The sequence below is a fragment of the Scyliorhinus torazame genome, chromosome 3, assembly GCF_047496885.1.
Source record: "Scyliorhinus torazame isolate Kashiwa2021f chromosome 3, sScyTor2.1, whole genome shotgun sequence".
Taxonomy (NCBI): domain Eukaryota; kingdom Metazoa; phylum Chordata; class Chondrichthyes; order Carcharhiniformes; family Scyliorhinidae; genus Scyliorhinus; species Scyliorhinus torazame.
In genome coordinates, this window is record NC_092709.1 from 253,211,418 (window position 1) to 253,224,522 (window position 13,105).

The following is a 13,105-nucleotide window of genomic DNA, read 5'->3' on the forward strand; positions in this document are numbered from 1 at the left end:
AAAGACATGCTGTTAGATAATTAGAACATTCTGAATTCTCCCTCCGTGTTCCCGAATAGGCGCCAGAATGTGGCGACTAGGGGCTTTTCACTGTAACTTCATTGCAATGTTAATGTAAGCTGACTTGTGACAATAAAGATTACTATACTCTCTCACCTCACACACACGCTCACATCATATACACACACACACTCTCATCTCATACACTCACACACACCTCTTATATCCATTCATCTCTCACACACACACATGCCTCTCTCCAAGGCAATGCTCCTTCTTGCTGCCCTCCCTCTCACAGGCCCTCCCCCTTCTCACAGATCTCCCATTCCCCAGCTCCCTCCTGCAGATCTTCTCCCTGCTCCCTCTCGCAAATCGCTCCCCCTCGCAGGTCTCTGACCCCACTCCCTCTCACAGGCTTCTCTCCACCTCCCCGCTCCGAACTCCCCCAGTGCTGCTTTCTCTCACAGACTGTGCTTGATCATTCTTCAGCTGTCTACGCACAACCTGATCCAGAAATTGAGTTTCATGCTGTTTCCACCTTGTCCAATTAGAGGCTGGATTTTGATTAGACAAACAGCACGAAATTCAAATTGCATAAGTCAGTTGCTCAACCTGGACTGCTGTAGAATGTCTGGGAGGCTCCCGCAGAACTCTGAGGTTCTGCTGAACACAATTTAGGAACTTCTGGTGTAGATTGGTGGCTTGGACGATTTTAGAATGCTTTGAGACAATGGAAAGATGTTAACAAATGATATATATATCCTTTATTCTGGAACCAGCAGCTGCTGTGTTGATTCTTACAACACTGACTGTGATGACTGAATTGTCAAACAATATTCAGGACTTGAGTTTGCAGCATGGATGGAGAGAGGCAGACTTAAAAGTTTCCACTCTGGGCCCTACTTTTCCAGCATCTTTCTTCTTCTGTTCTCTGGTCTGGAGAAAAGCAGTTTCTTCACATTAAAAGAGGGTTAGGTGGCTCATCGTATGATACCCTCTCACCAACTGACCAGTCACCCAAACATGGTTATAGCTTGTTGATTCCAAGTCCATCGTGTAGACATGATTAAATTATGACTGCTTTAGTTCCATTCGTAGACAGGGTTCAGTACATTCCCCAACCGAAAACCATGGTTTAATCGGGCCAAGCCTGAGGCGTTCAGACATGTGACCCTGACCTATACAAGAAATCCAGCTATGACCTCCGCAAAGTCATAAATGCCAAGAGACAATACCAGACTAAGCTAGAGTCACAGACTAACGTCATGGACTTCGTCGGTTGTGGCAAGGCCTAAACTACATAATGAGCTACAAAGCAAAGCCGAGTAGAATCTCTGGCAGCAGCGCACCCCTCGCAGATGAACCCAATGCAATTTATGCTCGGTTTTGTAGGAAACCATCAAACCATTGTCAACTGCCCCAGCAGCTTCAGTTGCACCCATACCTACCGTCACAGCTTCCAAAGTCAGATCGGCCTTCTTGAAAGTGAACCATCGGAAATCAACAGATCCTGACAGAGTTGCTGGTTATGCACTCAGATCCTGTGCGGACCAACTGGGGGATGTGTTCGCAGACATCTTCAACCCCTCCCTACCCCATTCCGAGGTTTCCATCTGCTTTAAGAAGATCACCATCATACCAGTGTCAAAGAAGAACCAGGCAACGTGCTTCAATGACTACCATCCGGTGTCCTTGACATTGATCATTATGAAGTGCTTCGAGAGGTTTGTCATGAGACACATCAACTCCATACTCCCAGAATCCCCAGCCAAGCTCATATCAAAGCTCCAAAGTCTAGGACTTGGCTCCTCCCTCTGCAATTAGACCTTGACTTCCTGACTCATAGATCACAGTCAGTAAGGATAAACAACAACACCTCCTCCACGATAACCCTCAATACAGGGGCCCCACAAAGCTGCGTACTTAGCCCCCTACGATGCTCCCTATACTCACATGACTGTGTGGCAAATTTGGCCCCAACTCCATCTACAAGTTTGTTGATGACACGACCGTAGTGGGTCGGATCTCAAACAACGATGAGTCCGAGTACTGGAGGGAGATAGAGAACCTATTGGAGTGATGTAACAAAAACAATCTCTCCCTCAATGTCAGCAAAATGAAACAGCTGGTCATTGACTTAGGGAAGCCTGGTATGGCAATTGCTCAGCCCAAGATTGTAAGGAACACAGCCCAATTTATCACGAAAACCCGCCTCCCATCCATTGACTCTGTCTACACCTACCGCTGCATTGGGAATGCGGGCAGCATAATTAAAAGACCCATCCCACCCGGGTTATTCACTCTTCCAATTTCTTCCATCGTGCAAGAGATACGAAAGTCTGAGAATATGCACCAACTGATTCAAAAACAGCTTCTTTCCTGCTGTTACCAGACTCAAAGGGGCACAAAGGGTGATCTTTACCACATGGCAACTCCAAGAGAAATGCAGATAATAGCACCAACCCTTGTACATGGCCTTTTTTGACCTCCGGAAAGCCTTCATTAGTGAGAAGGGGTATATTTGTGGAGCCTCATTCTCAAGTGAGTTGTTTAATTGTCCATCACCATTCACGGCTGGATGTGCCAGGACTGCAGAGCTAACATCCGATGTGTTTCTTGTGGAATCATTTAGCTCTGTCTATTACTTGCTGCTTAAGCTGTTTGGCACACAGGTTGTCCTGTGTTTAAGCTTCACCAGATTGCCTCCTCATTTTTAGATTGATGTTGCTCCTAGCATGCTCTCCTGCACTCTTCATTGAAGCAGGGTTGATTCCCTGGATTGGTAGTAATGTTAAAGTGGGGGATGTGCCAGGCCATGAGGTTGCAGATTGTGGTTGAGTACAATTCTGCTGCTGCTGATGGCCCACAGGGTCTCATGGATGCCCAATCTTGAGTTGTTAGATCTGTTTGAAATCTATCTATTCCATTTAGCACGGTGGTAATGCCACACAACACGGTGGAGGGTATCCTCAATGTGAAGTCAGGTCTTTGTTTCCACAAAGACTGTGCAGTTGTCACTTCTACCGATACTACGATGGTAAGGTAAAGTCATCATAGCCCCAGATGACCATAGGCTGCTTTCCCCTTTGAGGGGAAGAGCTGACAGGTGGTGGTTTAACCTGAGGATCACCACATCTCAGGTGAAGGGCAAATTTGAAGGTGGGCCTTCATGCATAACCTTAGATGATACAGGAATTGAACCAATGCTGCTGGCCTTGTTCTGCATCACACACCAGCTGTCTAGCCCACTGAGCTAAACTGGTAATTAGCAGGAGGTTTCCTTGTCCATGTTTAAACGGAAGCCATGAGACTAGTGGTGGCAGAATAGCAGTGGGCAGCATAGTAACATAGTGGCTAGCACTGTTGCTTCACAGCGCTAGGGACCCGGGTTTGATTCCCAGCGTGGGTCACTGTCTGTGCGGAGTCTGCACGTTCTCCCTATGTCTGTGTGGGTTTCCTCCGTGTGCTCCGGTTTCCTCCCACAAGTCCCGAAAGACATGCTTGTGAGGTGAATTAGACATTCTGAATTCTCCCTCTGTGTACCCGATCAGGCGCCGGAGTGTGGCGACTAGCGGATTTTCACAGTAACTTCATTACATTGATAATGTAACCTACTTGTTATTATTACTATTCATGGGGTCCAGAGTCGATGTTGAGGACTCCCAGGGCAACTCCCTCCCGACGGTATACCACTGTGCCGCCACCTCTGCTTGGTCTGTCTTGTCGGTGAGACAGGACATACCCAGAAATGGTGATCATGGTGTCTGGGACATTGTCTGTAAGGTATGATTCTGTGAGTATGACTATGTTAGGCTGTTACTTAACAGGTCTGTGAGACAACTTTCCCAACTTTGGCACAAGCCCCCAGATGTTGGTAAAGAGGTCTTTGCAGGATCAACACGGCTGGGTTGATGCCGAGTGGTCTGTCCGGTTTCCGTCTTTTTTCGTGCATTTGTAATGGTTGAATACAACTGAGTGGCTTGCTAGGGCATTTCAGAGGGTGCCTAACAGTCAACCACATTGCTGTGGGTCTGGAGTCACATGTAGGACAGACCAGGTAAGGATGACAGGTTTCCTTCCCGAAAGGATATTAGTGTACCAGATGGGCTTTTACGACAATTGACGATGGTTTCATGGTCATCGTTGGACTTTTAATTCCAGATATTTTATTGAGTTTAAATTCTATCACGTGCCATGATGGGATTCAAACCTTGGTCCCCAGATCATCATCAAATGCCCTGGGAAGCACCAAGATTCAAAGGCATCTTGGTGTACAGGTATAACAGTCCCTTAAGGTAGCAGAGCATGTGGATATAGTGGTTAAAAAGGCATATGGTATACTTTTCTTTGTTATCTGAGGCATGGAGTTTAAGAGCAGGAAGGTTATGCTGGAACTGAATAAAATGTTGGTTGTGCCACAACTAAAGTATTGTGTGCATTTCTGGAATCCACATTATAGAAGGAACTTGAAAGGGTGCAGTGGAGGTTGACTAGGGTACTGGAGAATGTTTGCTATGAAGAGAGATTGGATACACTGGGGTTGTTTTCCTTGGAGCAGAGGAGACTGATGGGGGATATGATTGAGATGTATAAAATTATGAGGGGCATAGATAGAGTAGACAGGAAGAAATGTTTCCCCTTGGTGGAGCAATCAATGACTAGAGGGCATAGATTTAAGGTAAGGGGCAGGAGATTAAGAAAGGATGTGAGGAAAAACATTTATGCCCAGAGGAGTGGGAGTTTGGAACTCGCTGCCTGAAAGGGTGGTCGAGGCAAAGACCCTTGTAACATTTAAGAAGTATTTAGATGTGCACTTGCAATGCCAAGGCATACAAGGCTTTTGGCCAAGTGCTGGAAAATGGGATTGGAAATGTTAGGTGGTTGTTTTTTGCCCAGCGCAGTTGCGACGAGCCGAAGTGCCTTTTCTGTCCTGTAGACCTCTATGATTCTGTGACAATCCCTTTGATTTCATGACATCGTTGTCATTTATGTTGCCCCTACCCCATCCCAGACCTCCCCTTATGTTCATCTACCATATCAACAGCTTAGAACACAGAACATAATTGGCATAATTGCTTCACAGCTCCAGGGTCCCAGGTTCGATTCCCGGCTTGGGTCTGTGCGGAGTCAGCACATTCTCCCCGTGTGTGCGTGGGTTTCCTCCGGGTGCTCCGGTTTCCTCCCACAGTCCAAAGATGTGCAGGTTAGGTGGATTGGCCATGCTAAATTGCCCTTAGTGTCAAAATTGCCCTTAGTGTTGGGTGGGGTTACTGGGTTGTGGGGATAGGGTGGAGGTGTCGACCTTGGGTGGGGTGCTCTTTCCAGGAGCCGGTGCAGACTCGATGGGCCGAATGGCCTCCTTCTGCACTGTAAATTCTACAATAAATAACATTTTTACCTCCCATCAGAATTGAAGACGTCATAGTCGACTTGAAACTTTAACTCTTTTTCTCTCTCCACAGGTGCTGCAAGACTTGCTGAGTATTTGCAGCAGTTTCTGTTTTCAGTACTGTTTGTTTAGAAAGCCAGACACTGATTTCCTATTCCTTAAAACCTAGCCTATGCCTAAAATCCAATTAGATTATTCCTATCAATTTGAGATGAGTCATGTTGCTGATCAGGAAGTACCATGTTCCTGCATGACAAACAATTTTTTTTCCTAAAATATAATTTATTCATAAAATCTCTAAAAATAAACATTACAAAAACATTTCAAATTGTCATAACTGTGAAGTACGATAATATTTACATTTTCTCCAGAGGTCCAGATTTACTTGACGTTCTTCAATTCAATAAGGATGACATTGCACACATTTCAATGTTTGCATTACAATTCTTTTCAAAATATTTATATTGGTCATGTTACACACTGCGGTGCTTCAATACAGTCTTATACATTTAATGTTAATCACCCAGACCGAGGGATTTTACACGGTTACCAGCCCCGAGGTATATTTGCTGAAAGGCCTTACAAAGTGGCCTTTCCCCATTGTGCCTTGGCGGTGGCTGCCCCAAGCTTGAGTGCATCCTTTAGCACGTAGCCCTGACATTGGAATGTGTCAGTCTGTAACACTCGGTCGAGGACAATTCTTTGCACTGGAAAATCAAAAAGTTTTGGGCAGACCAAAGAGCATCTTTCACCGAGTTGATGACCCTCCAACAGCAGTTGATGTTTGTCTCGTTGTGCTTCCTTGTACTAACTTGATAGTGTTTTTTGAGGAGGTCACAGATATGGTTAATGCTGGTAGGGCAGTGGATGTTGTCCATATGGACTTCAGTAAGGCCTTTGACCAGGTCCCTCATGGCAGATTGGTACAAAAGGTGAAGTCACACGGGATCAGAGGTGAGCTGGCAAGATGGGTACAGAACTGGCTAGGTCATGGAAGGCAGAAAGCAGCACTGGAAGGGTGCTTTGCTGATTGGAGGGTTAGAACATAGAACATAGAACGATACAGCGCAGTACAGGCCCTTCGGCCTACAATGTTGCACCGACATGGGAAGTCAAAAAACAAAAGCCATCTATCCTACACTATGCCATTATCATCCATATGCTTATCCAATAAACTTTTAAATGCCCTCAATGTTGGCGAGTTCACTACTTTTGCAGGTAGGGCATTCCACGGCCTCACCACTCTTTGCGTAAAGAACCTACCTCTGACCTCTGTCCTATATCTATTACCCCTCAGTTTAAGGCTATGTCCCCTCGTGCTAGCCATTTCCATCCATGGGAGAAGGCTCTCACTGTCCACCCTATGTAACCCTCTGATCATTTTGTATGCCTCTATTAAGTCTCCTCTTAACCTTCTTCTCTCTAACGAAAACAACCTCAAGTCCATTAGCCTTTCCTCATAAGATTTTCCCTCCATACCAGGCAACATTCTGGTAAATCTCCTCTGCACCCGTTCCAAAGCTTCCACGTCCTTCCTATAATGAGGTGACCAGAACTGTACGCAATACTCCAAATGCGGCCGTACCAGAGTTTTGTACAGCTGCAACATGACCTCATGACTCCGGAACTCAATCCCTCTACCAATAAAGGCCAACACACCATAGGCCTTCTTCACAACCCTATCAACCTGGGTGGCAACTTTCAGGGATCTATGTACATGGACACCGAGATCCCTCTGCTCATCCACACTTACAAGAATTTTACCATTAGCCAAATATTCCGCATTCCTGTTATTCCTTCCAAAGTGAATCACCTCACACCTCTCTACATTAAACTCCATTTGCCACCTCTCAGCCCAGCTCTGCAGCTTATCTAAGTCCCTCTGTAACCTGCAACATCCTTCCGCACTGTCGACAACACCACCGACTTTAGTGTCGTCTGCAAATTTACTCACCCACCCTTCTGCGCCCTCCTCTAGGTCATTTATAAAAATGACAAACAGCAACGGCCCCAGAACAGATCCTTGTGGTACGCCACTTGTAACTGAACTCCATTCTGAACATTTCCCATCAACCACCACCCTCTGTCTTCTTTCAGCTAGCCAATTTCTGATCCACATCTCTAAATCGCCCTCAATCCCCAGCCTCCGTATTTTCTGCAATAGCCTACCGTGGGGAACCTTATCAAACGCTTTACTGAAATCCATATACACCACATCAACTGCTCTACCCTCGTCTGCCTGTTCAGTCACCTTCTCAAAGAACTCGATAAGGTTTGTGAGGCATGACCTACCCTTCACAAAGCCATGCTGACTATCCCTAATCATATTATTCCTATCTAGATGATTATAAATCTTGTCTCTTATAATCCCCTCCAAGACTTTACCCACTACAGACGAGAGGCTCACCGGTCTATAGTTGCCGGGGTTGTCTCTACTCCCCTTCTTGAACAAAGGGACCACATTTGCTATCCTCCAGTCCTCTGGCACTATTCCTGAAGCCAATGGTGACATAAAAATCAAAGCCAAAGGCTCAGCAATCTCTTCCCTGGCTTCCCAGAGAATCCTAGGATAAATCCCATCAGGCCCCGGGGACTTATCTATTTTCAGCCTGTCCAGAATTGCCAACACCTCTTCCCTACGTACCTCAATGCCATCTATTCTAATAGCCTGGGTCTCAGCATTCTCCTCCACAACATTATCTTTTTCCTGAGTGAATACTGACAAAAAATATTCATTTAGTATCTCGCCTATCTCTTCAGACTCCACACACAACTTCCCATCCCTGTCCTTGACTGGCCCTACTCTTACCCTAGTCATTCTTTTATTCCTGACATACCTATAGAAAGCTTTTGGGTTTTCCTTAATCCTACCTGCCAAATACTTCTCATGTCCCCTCCTTGCTCGTCTTAGCTCTCTCTTTAGATCCTTCCTCGCTACCTTGTAACTATCAAGCGCCCCAACTGAAACTTCACACCTCATCTTCACATAGGCCTCCTTCTTCCTCTTAACAAGAGATTCCACTTCTTTGGTAAACCACGGTTCCCTCGCTCGACGCCTTCCTCCCTGCCTGACCGGTACGTACTTATCAAGAACACGCAGTAGCTGTTCCTTGAACAAGCTCCACATATCCAGTGTGCCCAACACTTGCAGCCTACTTCTCCGACCTACCCCTCCCAAGTCATGTCTATTGGCATCATAATTGCCCTTCTCCCAGCTATAACTCTTGCCCTGCGGGGTATACTTATCCCTTTCCATCACTAACATAAACGTCACCGAATTGTGGTCACTGTCCCCAAAGTGCTCACCTACCTCCAAATCTAACTCCTGGCCTGGTTCATTACCCAAAACCAAATCCAATGTGGCCTCGCCTCTTGTTGGCCTGTCAACATATTGTGTCAGGAAACCCTCCTTCACATATTGTACAAAAAACGACCCATCTAATGTACTCGAACTATATCTTTTCCAGTCAATATTTGGAAAGTTAAAGTCTCCCATAATAACTACCCTGTTACTTTCGCTCTTATCCAGAATCATCTTCGCCATCCTTTCCTCTACATCCCTAGAACTATTAGGAGGCCTATAGAAAACTCCCAACAGGGTGACCTCTCCTTTCCTGTTTCTGACCTCAGCCCATACTACCTCGGAAGAAGAGTCCCCATCTAGCATCCTCTCCGCCACCGTAATGCTGTTCTTGACTAGCAGCGCCACACCTCCCCCTCTTTTGCCTCCTTCTCTGAGCTTACTAAAACACCTAAACCCCGGAACCTTGTGACTAGTGGTGTTCCGCAGGGATCAGTGCTGGGACCTTTGCTGTTCGTAGTATATCTCAATGATTTGGAGGAAAATGCAACTGGTCTGATTAGTAAGTTTGCGGACGACGCAAAGGTTGGTGGAAGTGCAGATAGCGATGAGGACTGTCAGAGGATACAGCAGGATTTAGATCGTTTGGAGACTTGGGTGGAGAGATGGCAGATGGAGTTTAATCCAAACAAACGTGAGGTAATGCATTTTGGAAGGTCTAATACAGGTAGGGAATATACAGTGAATGGTAGAACCCTCAAGAGTATTGACAGTCAGGGAGATCTAGGTGTACAGGTCCACAGGTCACTGAAAGGGGCAACATGGTGGAGAAGGTAGTCAAGAAGGCATATGGCATGCTTGCCTTCATTGGCTGGGGCATTGAGTATAAAAATTGGCAAGTCATGTTGCAGCTGTATGGAACCTTAGTTAGGCCACACTTGGAGTATAGTGTTTAATTATGGTCGCCACACGACCAGAAGGATGTGGAGGCTTTAGAGAGGGTGCAGAAGAGATTTACCAGGATGTTGCCTGGTGTGGAGACTATTAGCCAAGAGGAGAGGTTGAATAAACTTGGTTTGTTCACACTGGAACGATGGAAGTTGTGGGGCGACCTGATAGAGGTCTACAAAATTATGAGGGGTATAGACAGAGTGGATGGTCAGAGACTTTTTCCCAGGGTAGAGGGTTCAATTACTAAGGGGCATAGGTTTAAGGTGCGAGGGGCAAGGGTTAGAAGAGATGTACGAGGCATGTTTTTTACACAGCTGGTAGTGGGTGCCTGGAACCCGCTACCAGAGAAAGTGGTGGAAGCAGGGACGATTGTGACATTTAAGAGGCATCTTGACAAATACATGAATAGGATGGGAACAGAGGGGTACGGAACCCGGAAGTGTAGATGATTTTAGTTCAGATGGGCAGCATGATCGACGCATGCTTGGAGAGCCGAAGGGCCTGTTCCTGTGCTGTACATTTCTTTGTTCTTTGTTCTTTGTCCCCAGGAACAGCCCGTAGAGCATAGAGTGCTGCGTCACAGAGCTGCTCAGGATGAACCTTGATAAACACCACTGCATCTCTCTCCAGACCTTCTTTGCAAACAATTACATTAACTAACAACTAACTGTGTAGAGGGTCTTCATGATGGGTATCTTGAAAATGAGCCCAGGAGTACAACATATCTATCTTTAAGGTTTTTGTGTTTATTTTTTTTTCTTTCTTGTAAGAAGTAATTTGGAATACAATTTTTGCAGTATTCTATGGTCACCTAACAAATAATAATCTTTATTGTCACAAGTAGGCTTTCATTAACACATAATGAAGTTACTGTGAGAAACCCTTAGTCGCCACATTCCGGCACCTGTTCAGGTACACAGAGGGAGAATTCAGAATGTCCAATTCACCTAACAGCACGTCTTTCTGGATTTATGGAAGGAAACTGGAACACCCGGAGGAAATCCACGCAGACGCAGAGAGAACGTGCAGACTTCACACTGTGACCTAAGCTGGGAATCGAATTTTTAAAATGTCATTCACAAGCTTCAAGAAAACATGCTAATCATCATTCATGATGCAGCACGGTAGCACAGTGGTTGCTTCGCAGCTCCAGGGTCCCAGGTTCGATTCCCGGCTTGAGTCACTGTCTGTGCGGAGTCTCCACGTTCTCCCCGTGTCTGCGTGGGTTTCCTCCAGGTGCTCCGGTTTCCTCCCACAGTCCAAAGATGCGTAGGTTAGGTGGATTGACCATGCTAAATTTCCCTTGGTGTCCAAAAAGGTTATGTGGGCTTACTGGGTTACGGGATAGGGTGGAGGCATGGGCTTAAGTAGGGTGCTCTTGCCAAGGTCCGGTGCAGACTCGATGGGCCGAATGGCCTCCTTCTGCACTGTAAATTCTATGATGCTATGATTTGTAAGAATGGCACATTTACATTTTTCAAGCAGCAAACAAGCTAGCTACTTAACTGATATTAATAACGTGTAGTTATCTTGCTGAGGAGTCGTGGGAATGCACAAAAATGCAGCTGTTACAAAATGCACGATAAAATGTAAAAAATGCTCAGTTTACAGCCAGAGGCTTGGAGGGTGCTGTGGATGGTGTCATGAAGATCTGGATTCACACTATGGAATGAATGAATTCTCATGAGTGATAAATTACTCTGTTATCTTTGTGTTAACGTAAATAATTTACCAATTTTCAATCTCTGGTGTTGAATCATTTTGGGACTTATTTTCGCAGGGACATTACAATTGGCAAACTTATTTTTCAGGAGTTGAGCACAGCTGAACTGCTTGAGTGCACAATGACTGAAGCACCAAATTGACAGTTTAGGGGAGAGTTGACTTAAATGGCTAAACTACAATCTCCCACATTAAATCTCAATGTTCTCACATTTAAATATCTCTTGCTCACATTCTTTTATATTCATGAATTGCAATCATGTGTCATGAGAATTGAGTGTCTTTTGGCATTAGTTGTCTTGCAGACATAGAGAAGAGGAGAGAAACTACAGGGCATGCCATGCATATTTTTCCTCTTCAGACAATTTATTAATCAAGAGTCAGCTTAGAAACCCAGTACTGAGTGGCTACCTGCTGCTACTAACTTTTAAGTCAATGTACAAATCTGCAAATTTGCTTCAACATTGGCTGCAACGTATCTTGGTAAACTGTGAAATACCAGAAAGGGCCTAGAAAGAAAAGTCTCTAATGAAAATTAATTCTGCTCCAATCTTCCTAGCCAGAAGTAATGCAATGCAACCAGAGTCAAAAGGTCATTTGCCACTCATGGAAATGCATTTATTGCTCAGTTCGAGTACACAACTCCACGGTATCATCCATGAGGTTCCTAATGCCTCTGGCAGTATATTAAACATTCTGAACATTTTATCCTGCCCTTTGTAAACATGATATTTTGTGTATTTCTATCACTCCACAGCTAGATGACTACATTTTTTGTCAATTATACTGTTTAAGCAGCATAATAGCTGCTTGTAAAGTATAAAAGTGTGATAACTACAAATGGAAAATGGGTAGCTGGTTTTCCATATCTCTTGCTAATTATATTTCTTCATATCAGTTGCAGGAAAATTATGCAAATCTGCCATTTTGTTAGGAAATCAGTAAAACAAGTGGGCTGGATATTTACCCCATGTGGTGAACACGAAGATCGTCTATCACACTGTTATGGGCCAGGGTTTAGAGAACCCCGAAGTGTATCATGGAGTTCACCTGACCCACAACTTTTACTAGATTGTGGTATGGAGAGCACACAGCCCACTCTACAGGTGTGGGCGAGCAAAATTGGAAAAGTATTTTTTAAAGCAAAACAATGTTTATTCTATGAACTCAAGTTAACCTTTTTAAAACATCCAGTGAACATCTTAGCAACCATTAATTCAAATACAACCCCCAAAGAATACAACACTAAGTAATCCTTAATAACTTCCCAAACAACATCCAGAAGACAAAAGAAACATCTTTTAACAGAAGCGCATTAGGTTTACATTCACTACTGAGAACATTTATAATTCTGAATTCACCAAATGATCAAGAGATAGTCTTTTCATGGCAGAGAGATCAACAGTGCACCTGCTCTGTCTGGCTTCAGCTTCAACACTGAAAATGAAACTAAAACACACCCTACAGCAAACAGCCTAAAACAAAAGTAAAAAGCTGACAGACAGCCCAGCTCCACCCACTCTCTGACATCACTGCAGTAATAAACATCCATTTCTTAAAGGTACTCTCACTACAGATATTTATATACATACCCATTTGTTGGGTATGTATAAACCAGGGGCTGGTTTAGCACACTGGGCTAAATCGCTGGCTTTTAAAGCAGACCAAAGCAGGCCAGCAGCACGGTTCAATTCCCGTACCAGACTCCCCGAACAGGTGCCGGAATGTGGCGACTAGGGGCT